We start from the raw sequence: 21,438 nt of genomic DNA on the forward strand, positions 1-21,438 counted from the left end.
GTTCTTTAGGTGTGGTGTGGAGATTGGAACCTTTGTCCACGCCACCTAGCTATGTACTAAGGTGAGACCCTTCTGGGAAGACTTGGGGGACATTCAGAAAAAAAATTACAAAAGCATCTGGAGTATGGGGAGAGATTGGACAGATTGGGTCTTTATTCTTTGGAGCGTAGAAGGTTGAGAGGGGATTTGATAGAAGTATTTAAGATTATGAAAGGGATAGACAGAATGGATGTGGATAGACTATTTCCGTTAAGAGGAGGAAAGATTAAAACAAGAGGACATGAGTTAAGAATTAAGGGGCAGAGGTTTAGAGGTAACATGAGGGGGAACTTCTTTACTCAGAGAGTGGTAGCTGTGTGGAATCATCTTCCGGGAGAAATAGTGGCGGCGGAGTCAATTGTATTATTTAAGAAAAGGTTGGACAGGTATATGGCTGAGAAGAAGATGGAGGGTTATGGGCATTGTGCAGGGAGGTGGGACTAGAAAGGGGTGTTTGGTTCGGTGCGGACTATAAGGGCCTAATGGCCTGTTTCCGTGCTGTAATTGTTATGTTATGTTATGTTATGATTTTTCGACAAGATCAGGAGCGTGCCTTTTGGGAGATATCAGAAATATGAGTTTTAGACTGTCCAAATATCAAATTCAGTTTACGAAGGTCACTTTGGCAGTAGCCAGCAAGTGTATAGCAGTTACATGGAAGTTCGACTCCCAATCAAATGCCACACGATGGAATATTGAAATGCAAAATTGAATTTCCTTGGAGAAAATCGTTTACAATCTAAGGGAGGAAAAAACATGATACATTCATTAATGTGTGACAACCACATCTGAAATACAATGGGATGTAGGTTAACTAGCTCCCCCTCCCTGAGAAATATGGATGTTATAAAAATCAACCCCATTTGAGAAAGGATTGGAGTTAAGGAGATGGAACTTGGCACAGGCGATGTGTATGTTTTATTTTAGTTTTTTTTATTCCTTACTTGTGTTATTTAGTTAATTAGGTTGCATAATTTTTAGGTTTCGGTGGGGGCTCTGAACCCCACCTGTATCTATATAATGTATAATCAATCTGGTTATATGTTTGGGGGAAGGGTGGGGGGGGGGGGGGGGGGAAATGATGAAACACAGACTCTGTACATACCACAAATGTTGAAAAAGATTGTATTGATTGTTGGAATTACTTTGAGTGTAAAAAATCAAAATAAAATATTCAAAAATTGTGTTAATTACATCCCTCTGTGCAATCCTGAAAGTTTCTTTCCTTTATAGAACTATATTATATTTTTATATAAAATATTTTGAGGGTGGGTGGTTTTGGGGTGGCGGAGGATTATATACCATCATGTATAGAGTTTTAATTTCCCCCCTTTGTAATTTGTACTATTATATTAAGTTTGACTACTACAGGTATGGAGAAAATTTTCAATAAAATATTCAAATAAAAAAGCAGGTAAGAAACACGAGCTCAAGGCCATTTGTTCAGAAGAGTTTCCGCCCACTGGTTCCGAATGCCTGGCACAGCAAAGCATGGAAACTTTTTAAACATGGGAAGATTATACATCATTACTACTTTAGCTGACAGCTGATTATTTTGGCACTATAATGATCACATATCAAGATTAATCAAAGATGCAGATCCGCTGATGATAGAGTCTGTTTCCCTCCAATGAGACTCCATACTAGGATGCCTCAGCCTGTTCCATGTGGCAGCGCTAATCCATCGGTCTCCCACTTGGCTAAGTATGTCGATGTGGTTTATTGTCTCTCTTTCCCAATGCTCTCCTCACCCTGGCTAGGTGTCAATTCCACATTTGGGCTCATCTCCCACTATGCCTGTACAAACCTCAATATCAACAGTCAAGCCCAAGCCTGCACTCACAAAGTCGACGTGGCTACTGTACATCTTTTCAAATCAAGATTCTAGCTACTTTCTTCTCTTTGCCAATCTCAATGCACCATCCAACTCCAAGATCTGTCAGAGGTCAACAAGAACAGCACAAACCAGCAACAGGCATGACTGGGTGTGTTTCGAACACAAAAAAGAACTGAGCCGAACGACCTCGAGACTCCTTGACCATTTAATAAGATCATGACTGATCCAATGCCTCATCCACTTAAACATATCCCTTTGTCAGACGTTTCTCCTAGTGTCTAAAATTTATAAAGGTGGTCTCAATGATAGATGATCCATCCACAACCTCCCCACATCACATTTGCAATTCCACGGATTTGCAGCTCAATTCCTAAAGCACAGTTCCATAACTCAGTGTGCCATCAAATGCAGAGCAAGAGCTCCTGGTTCTGGACTTGTACCACCCTCATACACAAAACATGCCTCGTCAATGGGATCAAATTCACAAAAGGTGGGTGACAAGCTTGTGTCCTACTTGGCAGCAGAATCTATACCATGACCAATTAATGAAATGGTACCAAATCGAAAAGACATGTGATCACAGTCCACCCATTTTTACATCTGCAAGCAATATCACTGGCTTCCCCCAGTGCAAAAACACTGATCACTGTATCATTAATTATTTATGTTCTTTAGAGTCTAAATCAATTTTTTAGTGGCTCGTAAATGTCTGCTGCCAGTCTAAAGACAACTAAAAATGTGCAGAGGAGCAGAAATATATTAATTATGCATCATCAGATGACAATTCCCACTCCACAGAAACTACAGAACTAACCCAAAGTTCCCTCCTATAAGGTGGGAATTTTGAGTGAAACTAGACAAAACCAGTGACTCAATTCACAGCAATCATTTTTTTTTCTTTCTGGCCTGTTCATTGCATATATAGTTATTATAGGACCAAGTCAAAATCAAATTAAATCTAATTTTTTTTCAAGATTGAGCCTGTAAATTTTAGAACCTATCCTTTGACAAGAGATATGCCCTCTTGTAGAATGTGGTAGAATTTACACTCAAGGGTGACGAAAACCAGAAGTACAGGGACCATCAAAATCAATGATTGCAATACCAGCATCGGTAATTATCATGGACATATTTTCCCCTGTAATTGAGAACATGCATGGCCAAGTTTAAATATCTCCACATAACGCATGCACATTAATCTCAAGATCTCCTAAAAGAAACCCAAATTAAAACTTGACGAGACTTTGAAAAAGAAAATTTACATTTAGCTTCAAAGTTTCATTTCCATTCAAACTCTGAATCAATTACCACCCTTGCCCTCAAAACGTTCTCTCATATTGAGAGAATTATTACCTCGCTGGTGCCGATTCTTCCCCCATTATTGTGACATGAGCTCCATATCTAATTTGACTCTTAACATGCTGATCACTGTGAATTACAGACACTACAGCAGTTTCCCTGACATCAGGTGATCACATCAACATTGGAAGCACATCACAACTGTCACAAACCTGCTTGAAGAACTTACTAAAAATCTCAGTGCCACTGAAAATATGAATAAGAATATTTATATTCCAGACACATTCTACTAACAATGGCGGAAGTTCCCAAGAGACTGAAGTGGTCTTGAAGGTAATGTCCAAGTCACGCAAAGTGTTTTGGGAATGATCAAGTGCTGTCAAGACACTGGAGGATGTGAAAGGCATGGTGCAAAAGCAAAGAATTTCCTTCCTGCGACATATGTGGATTCTGTAATAGACAAAATGTTATGTCTGTGACTGTCATTCTGTCAAAGGATGCAACAATTCAATAAGCAGGCCTTTTCTACCTGCTCAGATTTCCATGAATGATTTAAACTGATAGAAGAATTTTTAAAAATTGAAACAAGCATCCACTATATCCAAGGAAATTTGATATACACTTTCTCGCCTTAACTTGATCAATTAAGTTGAATAAACAAAATTCAGCGCAGTTAGAACCTCTGAGAGCACACAGTGTATGCAAAATTAATGCATCGTAGGAATCTTATTTACCTTGATAATCTGGCTGCTGGGGACAATTTATAGTGTGACATGAGTCACACATGTTTTTATACAGTGCATTAACTAAATTCTGCAGAATGGAATTAAACATTTCCATTGGATGAAAGGACAAAGATCGGTTTCAAATTGCTGATTAATTAAGTTCATGTATTAATACTGTTACTTTCACAAGAGCAACAAACAACCCCTGTACCCAATGTAAAGCCATCCTTCAGCTCAAAACATGAGAAATGATGCCACATGACCCAAAATTTGAAGTGATAAGAGGGATACTTGTTTCAATCGATCAAGTTTCATTTCACACTAATTAATGAACAAGGACAAATGTAATCCACTGTGTATGAGCGACTTCTCCAAAGCCATTTGTCACACTTTGAATACACAGAGCTCATTCATCAGTTCCACTCTACACAGGGTGCAGTCACAGATACATCATGGTGGTGAATGCATTTTCCAAACAGGTACCAGGTCCAAACACTTTGTATGTTCAGTCGCACACTAGAATTGCAATTATCATCAACCTTGCCTGGAAAATGGAACAAGGGACTTTTATTTGAAATTTCAATGTCAATTTCAAATTCAATTTACAAAATTCTGTCCAGCCCAGGCTGAGGCCATTTCCTCTGGCTGAAAAGTATAGAACTAGGGGGTCACAGTCTCAGGAGAAGGCATTGGTACTGAAATTAGATATGGAATCATTTCTGCCCTCAGTGGGAGGGCTGTAAATTTGTAATTCTGCAACAGAAATCTGTGAAAGTGTTTAAGATCAAGATGAAAAGATTAAAGGAATCAAGGCAGCTGGGAAAATCTAGTAGGAAAGCAGTGTGAGATGAAGGATAACAGTCTAACTGGATAGGGAAGCCTAGTACCAGCTTCTACAAGTTTATTGTCACATGTACTCAAGTCAGTGAGTCAAGGGTAGTTTTGTGTGCTATCCAGCATGTTAACCCATGCACAAGGTCAGTATGTCAGAGCGCAGAGTTAGAGAGATCAGATTCCAGATTTATTGTCAGAGCGCACACATGACATCACATACATTCTTTTTTCCCGCGGGCAAAGCAGAATTACCACTTATTGGGAGTGCAAAAAAAATGGGACTCAATGTACGCATGTAAATAAATTTAAAAATGTAAAAAAAAACCCTGCAATACAGAGGAAAAAAATCCAAGTGCAAAAGCAAGAGTCCATCAAAAGCTCCTGATCGAGTTTGTTGTTGAAGAGTCTGAAGGTGGAGAGGTAGCAGCTGTTCTTGAACTTGGTGGTTAGAGTCTTGTGGCACCTATACCTTTTTCCTGATGGCAGCAGCGAGAACAAAGTGTGTGCTGGGTGGTGTGGATCCTTGATGAATGCTGCTGCTCTTTAACAGCAGTGTTCCCTGTACATGTGCTCGATGGTGGGAAGAGAGTGTTTTGCTTATGCTGTCCTGGGCTGTGTCCACTACTATTTGCAGGACTTTCTGCTCAGAGGCATTGGTGTCCCCATACCAGGTTACAATTCAGCCATTCAGCAGAGTTGGAACAGAAGCAAAGGCAACATTATTTTATGAATGTGAGTACACCAAAAGTATTCATCAAAAAAAAAGCCAGCCAGAAATATCAAGTGAAGCAGCAAGGAAGTAATTCAGGAAAATCATTCTTTAACCAAATCCAAAACATTGCCTTTTACAATGAGACTGTTCGCAGTGTGACAGCCAAAACGTCCCCTCAGAAGTCAGCAAGCGGACGTACTACTTGCGCCAATTAAACTTTGCAAAATCCATCTTTGCTCACCTGATTTCAATAGCTACCTGTAATCTAAGCCATACAACAGGATAATGACTTTGGAATGGACATTACCATCAATCACTACATTTTGTATACCTCTGTCAATATTAAAAAAGGTTACTCAAGCCAATGCTGTGTTGATATACTTTTCTCCTCATTTAATATCAATACCATTTATCTGAATACCACTTCAAGCAAACCTGAAATCCAAAAGATAGTTATGATATGAATATTTTCATGACTCGTTCATGACAATAAATTCTGCTTCTGATTTAGTGACAAATCTGTATCTACCAGGGCTTCCTTCTTCAATAAGGTATCTTCAATATTGAACTAAATGACAGGGTTATAAAGGAAAACTTTCTAATATCTGCGCATATTAGGGAAAACTCACTTTAAAAATTTTTTTGAACCTGCATTTTATGTGTTTAAAATAACTACATTTTGTCTTATCAACTATGCTAAAGGTTCAATCACTAATGCAAACAAAGCTGGTGATAAAGGACAACCTTGACGAGTTGATCGAGTTAACTTAAAAGATTCCGAAATCAAACCATTCGTCAATACTCTAGCTACCGGTTTACTATTTAGAGCCCTAATTCAACCAATAAAAGAAGGACCAAACTTTAATTTCTCCAAAACTTTAAACAAAAATTCCATTCAACTCTATCAAATGCTTTTTCTGCATCTAAGGATATCACCATCGGGTGATCTAAAGATTGTCAAAATCTATTAATCAAACTAATCACGAGCAAAATATAATCTGAAGCACATCTATTCTTTATAAAACCTGTTTGATCAATATGAATCAACTGTGGTAAAAATTTAGCCAATCTATACGCTAATATTTTAGCTATTATTTTATAATCTACATTTAACAACGAAATTGGTCTATATGAAGATACTTTCAAAGGATCTCTATCTTTTTTTAGAAACTACTGTAATTAAAGCACTAGAACAAGATTCAGGTAATTCATAATGTTCTCCAACTTGACGTAATACATGCCCAAACACTGCAGATAAATCATCATAAAAATTTTATAAAATTCAACTGAAAATCCATCATCACCAGGCGATTTACCATTCGGCATAGCCATTTTAATTTCCAAATCAGCAAATTGAACCTTTAGCGCAGCTGATAAGACAAAATACACAGATACAAGGTATGAAAGTTTTAGATGAGGAGTATAAAATTAATTTACTTGCTGATGACGTATTGGTGTATTTAATAAACCCAGCTCAGTCACTTTTGCACTTGAAGGTGTGTTTAATACAATATGGATGTCTTTCTGGATATAAAGTTAATTGGGGAAAAAAGTGAAATATTACCGGTAAGTGAAGGAGATTATTCAGTTTATAAGAATATTATTAATTTGAAGTGGACTGATCGAATTAAATATCTGGGTATAATTTTGAATGTAAATTATCAATCTTTATATAAATTATGCTCAGTTAACTGATTTGATTAAATGAAAAAATTTACCTCTTAATTTAATGGGAACGATAAATACAATTAAGATGAATATTTTTCCACGTATATAATATTTGTTTCAATCTATTCCGTATTTAAATGAAATTTTTTTTTCTCGAGATTTAAATAAAATGGTTAGGGAGTTTTTGTGGAGGGGTAAATTTTCAAGAGTAGCTTTGAATAAATTAACTTGGAAATATGAGTTAGGGGGACTACGTTTACCACATTTTCAAAATTATTATGAGGTAGCCCAACTTAAATTTATTAGTTCACTGATGGATTTGTTACGGCCACCTAGTTGGGCTAAAATTGAGATGGCAAGTATTTCTGAATTTGAAATACATTAATTTTTGATTAGGTGGAATATAAATTTGTTACAACAATATAATGTGCCTATACTAAAACATTTAATGAAGTTATGGATAAAGAAAAATAAAATGATAGGCTCTAGGGGCAAGCTTTTGGCTTTGACTCCGTTATATAATAATCAACTTATTTCTTTTTCAATACATAATCAAAGTTTATTGCATTGGAGATTTAAAGGTGTGAAAAATATGGGAGATTGTTTTAAAGAGGGTAAGTTTTTAATCTTTTAATCAGATGAGGGAAGATTTTGGTATTGATAAGAATTCTTTATTTCTTTATTATCAAATTCGATCTTTGGTAAAATGTATGTTTGATAGATATGATTTTACCTAAAATGTCTAAATTTGAGACTTTTCTTATGAAGGTACCAGAGAAGGGTTATATTTCATTTATGTATCAAATATTACAGGATGGTATGGATAAAAAGGGTTAGAATAGATCTAAATGGGAAGCGGATATTGGTTTTATTTTTTCTGAAGATGATTGGTTAGACATCTGTTATGATAGTGTAACTAGATTGATAAATGCACGTTATGCAATGATTAATTACAATTTTTTACATCAATTATATTTGACACCTGAAAAATTTTAAAAATATAGTTTTAATGAATCAGATTTGTGTTTTAGATGTGGTGATACGGTTGGAACTTTTTTTTCATGCTGTTTGGTTATGTATATATATAGAAATTTCAACCGTTTTTAGAATACCTGTATAAGATTAAAATAGTTTTAGATCCAACAGTATTTTTATTGGGTAGTTTGCAACCTCTGAAAGGTTTGGGATTAGATAAATTCCAGCTTGCTTTTGTATATTTAGCTTTATCCGTAGCGAAAAAATGTATTGCTAGTATGTGGAAAGATACAAATATGATTGATATCAATAGATGGCATGAGATGAAATATTGTTTAATAATGGAAAAAAATACATATGTTTTGCATGATAATTATGATTTTTTTATTAATAAGTGGCTGTTATACTCAGAATATTTACATTTCAATTTATATTGATTAGATTTTAATAAGTTTATTTAACTTTTTTTAAATATTCTTTCTTTTTCTTGTTTTATGGCTCTCCTTCAGAAAGTTGGCTGAAGGGGGGGTTCTTTTTTTTTCTATATATTTATATAAAAAAACGTTCATGTTCATGTTTAATTGCTGTATATGTCATATATTATTTGTTTTTTGAACAAATAAATAAATTTTAAAAAAATAACTACATGCTACTCCCCAACTTACGACCAATGTGACTTGCGTCCATCTGCACATACAACCAATTTTTCTTAAATAAAGAAAAAATATTAAAATTTATGCAGATTATGTTGTATTTGACAAACTATAACAGGGATTCAGGGCAATGAAGGCATGCAAAAGCCAAAATGTACATACATTGTTAGTCGGCATCCTGAGGTCCGTAAGCTGGGCGCAGCCATCTTGATTCCTGTGTGCATGTGCAAGTCTTCGGTTGGCACATGAAGTGGGTTTGCATATTGGAGTTCAGTTGCCACATGCACCAGAGTTAAGGGCGCGAATTCAATATCGCTAGGGGGCTTAACTCTCAGGCATGCACAAAGCGAACTCCAATATGCGAACCCACTACGCATGCACCTAAAACTCAAGCATATGCATAGAAATCAAGATGGCCGCACCGACCCAGGGATGCCGACGAACAAGGTAAGTATGCAATTCCGACATGCATCCATTCCGAGATACAACGGGTCAGCCAGAACGGAACATGGACACACGTCAGAGTGTACCTGTACTAGCATTTAAACCAAAACTGACGCAAACTCAAAGGCAATGTGCTGCAAGGATAAACCTACCATTCTCAATTTAAAGTAAATCTGAAACCAGATTTCCCTCGATTGACATCTACAATTTTCCTTGTAGATGTAAAAAAAACCTCCCAAATTAATGTAATTAACTGTTTTCCATCAATTCCAAAAGACACGCATTTTTATCTCTATGAATGCTGATTGACCTGTAGAACATTTCTGCATTTATTCACTACATTAACAAAAATTTTCCATTGCCAAAAATAAGGTCAAGAAGCAGTTAGTGTAGTAGTTAGCACAACAGTGTTACAGGACTAGCAACCTGGGTTAGAATCCGTCGTTGTCTGTAAGTAGTTTGTATGTTCTCCCCATCAATGTGTGGGCTTCTTCCGGGTGTTCTGATTTCTTCCCATATTCCAAAGACGTACAAGGTTAGGGGGGCTTCTCCTCCAGGAAAAACAAGGACTGGTTTGACGAAAACAGACAGGAAATCCAGGAGCTGCTGGCAAAGAAGCGAGCTGCCCACCAGGCTCACCTTACAAAGCCGTCCTGTCCAGAGGAGAAACAAGCCTTCCGTTGCGCATGCAGCCATCTTCAGCGCAAACTCCGGGAGATCCAAAATGAGTGGTGGACTAGCCTCGCCAAACGAACCCAGCTCAGCGCGGACATTGGCGACTTCAGGGGTTTCTACGAGGCTCTAAAGGCTGTGTACGGCCCCTCACCCCAAGTCCAAAGCCCGCTGCGCAGCTCAGACGGCAAAGTCCTCCTCAGCGACAAGATCTCCATCCTCAACCGATGGTCAGAACACTTCCAATCTCTTTTCAGTGCCAACCGCTCAGTCCAAGATTCCGCCCTGCTCCAGCTCCCTCAACAGCCCCTAAGGCTAGAGCTGGATGAGGTTCCCACCCTGGATGAGACATGTAAGGCAATCGAACAACTGAAAAGTGGCAAAGCAGCAGGTATGGATGGAATCCCCCCAGAAGTCTGGAAGGCTGGCGGCAAAACTCTGCATGCCAAACTGCATGAGTTTTTCAAGCTTTGTTGGGACCAAGGTAAACTGCCTCAGGATCTTCGTGATGCCACCATCATCACCCTGTACAAAAACAAAGGCGAGAAATCAGACTGCTCAAACTACAGGGGAATCACGTTGCTCTCCATTGCAGGCAAAATCTTCACTAGGATTCTACTAAATAGAATAATACCTAGTGTCGCCGAGAATATTCTCCCAGAATCACAGTGCGGCTTTCGCGCAAACAGAGGAACTACTGACATGGTCTTTGCCCTCAGACAGCTCCAAGAAAAGTGCAGAGAACAAAACAAAGGACTCTACATCACCTTTGTTGACCTCACCAAAGCCTTCGACACCGTGAGCAGGAAAGGGCTTTGGCAAATACTAGAGCGCATCGGATGTCCCCCAAAGTTCCTCAACATGATTATCCAACTGCACGAAAACCAACAAGGTCGGGTCAGATACAGCAATGAGCTCTCTGAACCCTTCTCCATTAACAATGGCGTGAAGCAAGGCTGTGTTCTCGCACCAACCCTCTTTTCAATCTTCTTCAGCATGATGCTGAACCAAGCCATGAAAGACCCCAACAATGAAGACGCTGTTTACATCCGGTACTGCACGGATGGCAGTCTCTTCAATCTGAGGCGCCTGCAAGCTCACACCAAGACACAAGAGAAACTTGTCCGTGAACTACTCTTTGCAGACGATGCCGCTTTAGTTGCCCATTCAGAGCCAGCTCTTCAGCGCTTGACGTCCTGCTTTGCGGAAACTGCCAAAATGTTTGGCCTGGAAGTCAGCCTGAAGAAAACTGAGGTCCTCCATCAGCCAGCTCCCCACCATGACTACCAGCCCCCCCACATCTCCATCGGGCACACAAAACTCAAAACGGTCAACCAGTTTACCTATCTCGGCTGCACCATTTCATCAGATGCAAGGATCGACAATGAGATAGACAACAGACTCGCCAAGGCAAATAGCGCCTTTGGAAGACTACACAAAAGAGTCTGGAAAAACAACCAACTGAAAAACCTCACAAAGATAAGTGTATACAGAGCCGTTGTCATACCCACACTCCTGTTCGGCTCCGAATCATGGGTCCTCTACCGGCACCACCTACGGCTCCTAGAACGCTTCCACCAGCGTTGTCTCCGCTCCATCCTCAACATCCATTGGAGCGCTTACATCCCTAACGTCGAAGTACTCGAAATGGCAGAGGTCGACAGCATCGAGTCCACGCTGCTGAAGATCCAGCGGCGCTGGATGGGTCACGTCTCCAGAATGGAGGACCATCGCCTTCCCAAGATCCTGTTATATGGCGAGCTCTCCACTGGCCACCGTGACAGAGGTGCACCAAAGAAAAGGTACAAGGACTGCCTAAAGAAATCTCTTGGTGCCTGCCACATTGACCACCGCCAGTGGGCTGATAACGCCTCAAACCGTGCATCTTGGCGCCTCACAGTTTGGCGGGCAGCAACCTCCTTTGAAGAAGACCGCAGAGCCCACCTCACTGACAAAAGGCAAAGGAGGAAAAACCCAACACCCAACCCCAACCAACCAATTTTCCCCTGCAACCGCTGCAATCGTGTCTGCCTGTCCCGCATCGGACCTGTCAGCCACAAACGAGCCTGCAGCTGACGTGGACTTTTTACCCCCTCCATAAATCTTCGTCCGCGAAGCCAAGCCAAAGAAGACAAGTTTAGAAGGTTAATTGGACTGCGTTGGCTCATCGGCCTGCATCTCTAAATTAGAAGAGACACATATTGAAGGGATGAGCAAGACACTTGCTGTCATAGATGGGACCAACCTGGGACCAAGTAATATCAACATACAAAGTTATGTAATTAGATTATCCATTGGTTCCCCTCAGAGACTCTGGATCATCCTAAAAAGGTATTCCTGGTGTGAACAGTGTTCCTTACACTACATCAGCATTCTGTTTGTGGTTGAGCAGGGAATGAGAACAATATTGCATTAACAATCCCCAAAAGACAGAGGTGATCAATTGAAGGGTGGTGGTGCAGCAGTGTACTGATGGTTAAAATCAAAATACCAACTGTTCCTTCACGCAGGGGACCCCAGTGCATTGTCAGTAAAAGGGCTACAGCCATTACAATATGCATTTGCATTCTTCCTTTAAAAACACCAACTCAGTTTTAGAAATAGATGGTGAGCTCATAAAACCTTCAGGAATATGTTAATTGAGCTTAATGAGCTGTCATTGCCAAAAATGGCTTTATTTTTTACTGCACATTAGCAACAGGAAAATCAAAACCTTAGATACTATGCCTTTCACTAATTTTGCCAAACTTCAAGCTTAAGACCACATATCATTCATCCTCAGATTCAATATACACCAAGAACCACATACTTCAAACTGCTGATATGGGAAGTTAATGGGCATTGCTCACTGAGATCACTCTTGTTTAACTTGGCAATTAACTGCTTGATTACTCTAACAGTGTACAAGTCACATCCGTGTTGGTTTCCACATCTGATGTCCACACCCAGCATACAACTCAGTGAAGACTACTGCATTGTTCCTTCACAAAAGAATGATCTCATCTTTATTTAAATGATACAAGAACTTCCTTAAACCTTTTGGGGATCTTGTTTGAGTCAGTTTCATTTCGAGCAATTTTAAAAAATTAACGTATTTGACAACATACAAGACCCACAGGCATATAAGCATTCCCCCCACCACCCCACATTTTCAGGAGGGAAAGCAAAGATTTTTTTTTAGTCCATTTAAGGGCAAGTTGGCGAACAGGTTCCTCCTGCACCTCTTGAGTGGCTGGAGCGCCATGGTTGGCCGCCAAGGTCAGCCTTCTCACCAGGGGAAGTAAGCGGCGGTGGCTCCAGAAAGCGCGGTCTTGCATTGCTGGCGGGGTCCGCAGTGGTCGGCCCTCTCACCGGGAGAGGTGAGTGGCGACAGCTCCGGAAAGCACGGGCCACCCGAGGGAAGGTGGCTCATGAAGTTGTGGGCCGCAGCACCTCTGTGGATTTCTTGAAGCTGGACGAGTAGCCGGTGACCTGCTCAGCGGCCATCATGGCAGAAGCCGAGTGGACAGTGGGGGATCCCTCTCTCCCTGATACCTGATCACTATCGGCATTACTCACCATTATCACCCTCATTTCAACTTTGCATACAAGGCACAGGGAATATTTATGAGCCAATTTTTGGGGGGAAAAAATGGGTCTTATATGCCGTAAAATACGGTACTCAGTTGTACAAATGCACTGCAATAAAAACTTATCGACACAGGGCAACAGTTCACGCAGGTTGCTTACCACCATCTTTGCAAAGCTGAGGGGACATATTAAATGCTGACCAGCCAGCAACACAAATCCTAATAAAAAATAACAGTTCTTCATTTTGACCAACACTGCAGTGGAGATTTTGGGCACACATTCCATAACATCCCCCACACACGTGTCCCCCTCCAATCCTTCTGTTTATGTTTTCCAAAACCATCAGCTTGCCGAGTGGGAAATTTGATGTCAACAGCAGAACTGCAAGTTCAGTTAACACAATCGGGGTGGCATAGGAAAGCTCATCACTTCTGGATCACCCCACGAGGTGGCTGCAGTGCTGAAAACTCCTGTCCCTTGACAAGTCACAAGGCTACAACACCACCCAATAACGTGGAAGGATGATCATTATCCCAGAATATCCTGTCCAAAGAATGCAAGATAAAACCAATCAGGCCATCTTGGGGAGTCATAAGTTCATACAACATAGAGAAGATCCTTTGACTCACAGTCTCTAATCTGCTGGATCTCAACCACATACCCCACTGTTTGAGATGCCAAGTCTACCTTAACATGAAAAAGAATGAGAACCACTGATCTATGATAATTATTAACGCTTGGTCCGCAGCTTTTCATGTCTACAAGACAATTCCTATAAGTTAGAAGCAGAGTATCCTCTGTTCCTGACTTCTTTATCCTTTTCCATCATTTATAGGATGCACGTTAAGAATTGGGTGAAAAGTGTTCTTGCTTTCCCACTAGTATCACCCAAGCTTGCTGTGCAATGGAGGAAATTTCTAAGCCCTAGCATATGCAATGAAGGTTTACAATGCTTGGCCTCTGCCTGATGGATTAAAACAAAATCAAGCTAATTGGCTGATCTTCTTCCCCCACCTCTGATTGCCACCAATCTTTTAAAGGGGAATTCTCTCAGACACAAGTCGTAAAGGTGCAGAGATGTGCTGGAGGAGTCACGTGATGGAGTAGTGGCCGGACGGTGAACTCCAGCCCTCTCCAGAAAAGTCGGGAAAAACAAGAGAAAATACAAAGGCACAGAAATACAAGTTAAAGAAAAGTGAGTATAAACGTGGAAAGAAGATGGAGACAAAAGGAGAAAAATCAAAATCAACGGAAAGAAGAGAGGAAGAGAAGACAACGGAGGAAAAAGGTGAAGGCCTTACCTGTCCGAAGAAGCCCGCAGTGGAGAGAAGACCCCACTACCTCAGGTCGGTAGAAAGAGAACTACAACAATGGCTCACAGAGCCGAGTAAAAATGCGCAACCGCGCATGCGCGACTCCTCGCGCATGCGCGATGCGCATACAAAAAAACACACCGACGGGAGGGGGGACCAGCTGGGGAGTCGATCTCCACAGCCGGCAACGACAGCTGCAGAACACCTGCAGCAAGAAGAGACCACAGAAGACAATAGAAACAAGAAAGAAGAGGAGGAAAGGGCAGCAAAGAAACAACAGATGGTCAACCTAGAGGAAGAAGAAGAGGAAGAGGAAGAGTACAGGGAAATAGAAGAAGAAAAGATAGGCAAGGTAAAGGAGGTACTTGCTCTTGTTAGAGGATACATGGAGTCATTTAAAGAATGGCAAACACAGGAATTCAATGATTTAAGAAGAAGAATAAACAACACAGAAAAGAAAATAAATAAAATGGATATGACCTTAACAGAAATGGGGAAAAAAATGGACAAGATGGAAGAACGGGCAATAGCAGCAGAAATGGAGGTAGAAGACTTAAAAAAGAAATTGGAGGAATCTAATAAAAAAACTAAAGAGACACAAGAATTACTAGCCCAAAAAATAGATATAATGGAAAATTATAACAGAAGAAATAACATAAAGATAGTGGGCCTCAAGGAAGATGTAGAAGGCAAGAATATGAGGGAGTTTATAAAAGAATGGATCCCTAAGGCCCTAGGATGTCCAGAACTACAGCAAGAAATGGAAATAGAAAGGGCACATAGAGCATTGGCCCCTAAACCACAACCACAACAAAAACCAAGATCTATTGTAGTAAAATTCCTAAGATATACTACAAGAGAAAAGGTACTGGAGAAGACAATGGAAAAAGTAAGAGAGGGCAACAAACCACTGGAGTATAAAGGGCAAAAAATCTTCATTTATCCAGATATAAGCTTTGAACTCCTAAAGAAGAGAAAAGAGTTCAATGCAGCAAAAGCGATTTTATGGAAGAAAGGATATAAATTTACACTGAAGCATCCTGCGGTATTGAAAATATTTATCCCAGGACAACAAAACAGACTATTCTCGGATCCAGAAGAAGCACGAAAATTTGCAGAACAATTACAAAAATAGACTGAGGGATGAAGACGGGTAATGAGAGCAAAAATTATCACGATTGATATGTATGTGGGTAAAGACAAAAATAGACTGAGGGATGAAGACGGGTAAGGAGGGTAAAAATGACCACGATTGATATGTATGCGGGTAAAGAGGTATAAGAGTGAATAGAGACAATGGGCATATGTGAAAGTATCTGTAATTAGAGGAAAACATAGAAAGTATAGACAAGAATTAACAAGGGAAGGTAATGGAATAGAGAGAATAAGGAGGGAACTAAAAGAGTGACCTTTGTGACATATAAAAAACGAAATCTTTTCTGGGGGGGGCTGGGTGGGGGGAAAAGAGCGGTCACTGCAAAATCAGTTGACGCTTGCGAGTGGATTCGCAAATCCAAATGGAGAGGGGAGATGTGGTTGTCCGACAAGGGATAAAGGGCAACTCAGGAGGGGAAGGGGAGATTGGGGATAAAGAAGATAGAAATAGGAGAATAAGGAAAATGTTGGATGTTGTAGGAATGTTGTCTGGTAAAGAGTTGAAAATAAGAAAACAGAAATGGAAAAGGAGGAAAGGTAATGATGGAAAAACGGAAAGAGAAGATAAACAAAATATAAAATGGCTACGCTGAACTATATGACTCTAAATATTAATGGAATACATAACCAAATTAAAAGGAAGAAACTACTAAATTTACTGAAAAAGGAAAAAATAGATATAGCATTTGTCCAAGAAACACATTTAACTGAATTGGAGCACAAGAAATTAAAGAGAGATTGGGTAGGACATGTAACAGCAGCATCGTATAATTCAAAAGCAAGAGGAGTGGCTATATTAATTAGCAAAAATGTGCCATTTAAAATAGAAGAGGAAATAATAGATCCAGCAGGGAGATATGTTATGATAAAATGTCAGATATATTCAGAGCTTTGGAATCTACTTAATATATATTCACCTAACGAAGAAGATCAAAAGTTTATGCAAGATATCTTTTTGAAGGTAGCTAATACGCAAGGGAACATACTAATAGGAGGGGATTTCAATCTGAATTTGGATCCAAATATGGATAAAACGGGGAAAAAAATTAACAGGAAGAACAAAGTAACCAAATTTATAAATAAATCAATGCAAGAAATGAAACTTGTGGACATATGGAGGAAACAAAACCCAAAAGAAAAGGAATACTCATACTACTCGACTAGACATAAAACATACTCAAGGATAGACCTATTCCTGTTATCAGCCCACATACAAGGGAGAGTTAGGAAAACGGAATATAAAGCTAGACTATTATCGGACCACTCACCCCTGTTATTGGCAATAGAGCTAGAAGACATCCCTCCAAGAATGTATAGATGGAGATTAAACCCCATGCTACTTAAAAGACAGGATTTTAGAGAATTTATTGAAAAACAATTAAAAATGTACTTTGAAGTAAATACGGAATCAGTGGAAGATAAGTTTATACTATGGGACGCAATGAAAGCATTCATTAGAGGGCAAATAATAAGTTATGCAACCAAGATGAAGAAGGACTATAATCAGGAAACAGAGCAGTTGGAAAGGGAAATAATAAACATAGAAAAAAAATTAGCAATAAAGGAAGATACAACCAAAAGAAGAGAATTGGCGGATAAAAAAATAAAATATGAAACATTACAAACATATAAGGTGGAGAAGAATATAATGAAGACAAAACAGAAATATTATGAACTAGGGGAAAAAACACACAAAATCCTAGCATGGCAGCTTAAGACAGAGCAAACTAAGAAAATGGTATTGGCAACAAGGAAAAAAGACAAACAAATTACATATAATCCAAAAGAAATTAAGGAAAACTTTAGAGAATTCTATGAACAATTATACCGAACCGAAAACGAAGGGAAAGAAGGGAAAATAGATGAATTTTTGACTAAAATTGAACTACCAAAACTACAAATAGAGGAACAAAATAAATTAACAGAACCATTTGGAACAGTAGAAATACAAGAGATAATAAAAAATTTACCAAATAATAAGACACCAGGAGAGGATGGACTCCCAATAGAATTCTACAAAACATTTAAAGACCTAATAATACCGCCCCTCCTGGATGTAATCAACCAGATTGATGAGACACAAAACTTACCAGATTCATGTAAAACAGCAATAATTACAGTGATACTAAAACAAGGGAAAGATCCACTCTCACCAGCGTCATATAGACCAATATCTTTGCTAAACACAGATTATAAGATAATAGCTAAACTATTAGCGAACAGATTAGCAGAACAGGTACCGAAAATGGTAAATTTAGACCAAACTGGATTTATCAAAAAAAGACGCACAACAGACAATATTTGTAAATTTATTAACTTAATTCATGCAGTAGAAGGAAATAAAGCACCGGCAGTAGCAGTTGCTTTAGACGCAGAGAAGGCCTTCGACAGAGTAGAATGGAATTACTTGTTCAAAGTATTGCAAAAATTCAGTTTACCGGAGAAGTATATTAATTGGATTAAAGCATTATATAAGGGACCGTTAGCGAAAGTGACAGTAAATGGACATGTATCAAAGCAATTTAACTTAAGCAGGTCAACGCGGCAGGGATGCCCACTATCACCATTATTGTTTGCGCTAGCTATAGAACCACTAGCAGAATCGATAAGAAGAGATAATAATATAAAAGGAATAAAAATAAAAGACAGGGAATATAAAATCAGTCTGTTTGCGGATGATGTGATAGTGTACTTAACAGAACCAGAACTAGCAATAAAAGAACTATATAAGAAATTGAAGGAATATGGAGAAGTGTCGGGATACAAGATAAACGTAAATAAAAGTGAAGCAATGCCTATGAATAACGCGGATTTCTCAAAATTTAAGGAGGAATCCCCATTCAGATGGCAAACGCAGGCAATAAGATACCTAGGTGTGCAAATAAACAAAAATCTAGGCCAATTATATAAACTCAATTACAATCCACTAATGAAAAAATTACAGGACGATTTAGAGCATTGGAAAGAGCTACCACTAACACTGATAGGAAGGATAAACTGTATTAAAATGAACATTTTTCCAAGGATACTATACTTATTTCAGGCATTGCCAATACAACTGACAGAAAAATTCTTCAAAGAGTTAAAGAAAATAATAAGGAGATTTTTATGGAGAGGGGGGAAACCGAGGATAGCACTAGACAAATTAACAGAATGGTATAAACAAGGAGGCTTACAATTGCCAAACTTCAAAAATTATTATAGAGCCGCACAATTAAGGTACCTATCAGATTTTTATCAAACAAGGGAAAAACCAGACTGGACGAGACTAGAATTAGATAAAATAGGGGAAAAGATACCTGAACACATATTATATAAATGGGACGAAAAATTGGTACAACATAGAACTTCTCCAGTATTACACCATCTCCTCAATATATGGAAGAAGATTCATGTAGAAAGAAATAAAATAAATTACCAAATACCAAAACTAATAATGACGCAAAATAAGCTACTCCCTTTTACAATAGACAACCTTGCCTTTAGAAAATGGGAAAAAAAAGGGATTAAAAGAATAGAAAATTGTTTTTCAGGAAGTAGATTCTTATCCTTTGAACAAATGAGAGATAAGTACAATATAACGGGAGATACAGCGCTGGCATATTACCAACTGAGATCCTACTTGAAAGATAAATTAGGAAGCAACTTGAGTTTACCAGAGGGAAGTAACCTTGAATATGTGATTACAGATACAATGTTAATCAAAAGATTTATAAAAAATATGTATATTAAACTGCAAGAAAAGGAAAATGAGGAAACAAATGGTAAAACTAAACAAAAATGGGAACAAGATTTAAATATAAAGATAAAAAAGGAAACATGGGAGAAGTTATGCTCTGGAACGATGAGAAATACAATAAATACGAGGCTGCGTATGATACAATATAATTGGTTACACAGACTATACATTACACCGCAAAAGTTAAATAAATGGGACCCAACAGTATCTGATAGATGTTTTCGATGTAAAAAAGAAAGGGGAACAACAATTCATGCAATCTGGACATGTGAGAGAGTAGAAAAATTTTGGGATGATCTCAATCAGATATTAAATAAAATAACAGAAAACAATATACCAAAGAATCCAGAGATCTTTCTCCTAAGTAACATAAAAAATAAAGAATTTGGAATTGACTTGGAGGATGCACAAAAAAGATTTGTTAAGATAGCCCTAGCTGTAGCAAAAAAATGTATTATGTCAACCTGGAAATTGGAAGATAATTTGAAAATACAACAATGGTATATAGAAATGAATAAATGTATTCCATTAGAAAAAATAACATATAGTTTAAGAAATAATATTGAAATATTCGAACAAGTATGGGAGCCTTACATTAAATACAATAGCGAAAACCTACCGGGAACAAACATTACCTAAGTTGATGGAAGGAGAAGAGAAGAAAAGAATGGACTCAGTAGAATTTCTGGTGTATTTTTGTTGAATGACAACATTGTCTAACTGAATTAATGCAACCTAGATTGTATAACTAAAATGGATGAGAGGGGGGGGGGGATGGGGGGGTGGCTTGGGAGGAGGGAGGGGGGAGGGAGAAAAAGTCACTGTAAATGTGTGGAAAAGAAAAAGTGTATATCATGGCTATTGTGATTTATGGTGTGAAAAATAAAAAATTTAAAAAAAAAAAAAAAAGGTGCAGAGATGTGCTCAAAGTCAAAGTTCAGACTTATTGACAGAGTACATATGGTACATGGCATTACATGCCACGAGATTCTTTTCCTTTTGGCGAAGCAGAATTACCACTATTGGTGGGCAAAAAAACCTGTATTTCAAGAAGATATGCATGCATATAAACAAACTGATGGTCTCATGGAGCTACTGATCAAGAAGAATCGACATGGAAGTAGAAACAGCACTGTCCCCAAGTCATGGGAGAAGTAAATTTAATATGCCAAGTTCCTGAACCAATTCCTGGATTGCAAGGGTATAGAGCTCCTTCACATCTCTGCTCAGAACTATGTGGGGCTCATGAAAGGTATTGAAGCCTCTCACACTCTGCATCCGGTGTTCTCCCCCTGCCTGGTCATACTTTCAAAAAAAACATTGAACCAGAGGTATCAGGATGGTGGTCATGGCTTTGTGAGATCATTTTATTCCTTGTCATCTGCTTGAAATGTCATTTTTACTAGAGGAGATAGGAACAAGCGATGTGATCCTGAAACATATCTGAAATGCATTTGCAATGAAAAATTGCATGTTTTCCCTGTTTTACTGACATTTATACTCAAGAACAGGAAGATAAGTAAGCCATTCAGCCTCTCAAACTTCTCCACCATTCAATGGCATCGCAGTTGATCTGACTGCGAGCTCAAGTTGGTAGTCTCATCAATCTGCAGCAATCTTTCCATCAGAATTCAACATTTGCTTTCAAAATATTCAAAGATTTTGCTTTCACTGCCTGAGGAATTCCAAACATTGTCGTCTGAAAAAGAAGCATTTTGCCTCACCTCCATTTTAAGTACTGTAGTCAATCTCTTGTTCAGTTTTTGTTATGCATGTACATGGCTTCCCTACAACAAGTCACTT

At 38.7% G+C, this 21,438-nt stretch overlaps 1 protein-coding gene across 15 annotated transcripts in view; it reads right to left on the bottom strand.

The window, feature by feature from the left end:
- The window catches only part of nectin1b (nectin cell adhesion molecule 1b), a 507,975-nt gene that overhangs the window by 409,466 nt on the left and 77,071 nt on the right, over positions 1 to 21,438 (bottom strand). The window lies entirely within an intron of this gene.

Source organism: Narcine bancroftii, chromosome 8 (assembly GCF_036971445.1).
Source record: "Narcine bancroftii isolate sNarBan1 chromosome 8, sNarBan1.hap1, whole genome shotgun sequence".
In the NCBI taxonomy this organism is placed as follows: Eukaryota; Metazoa; Chordata; class Chondrichthyes; order Torpediniformes; family Narcinidae; genus Narcine; species Narcine bancroftii.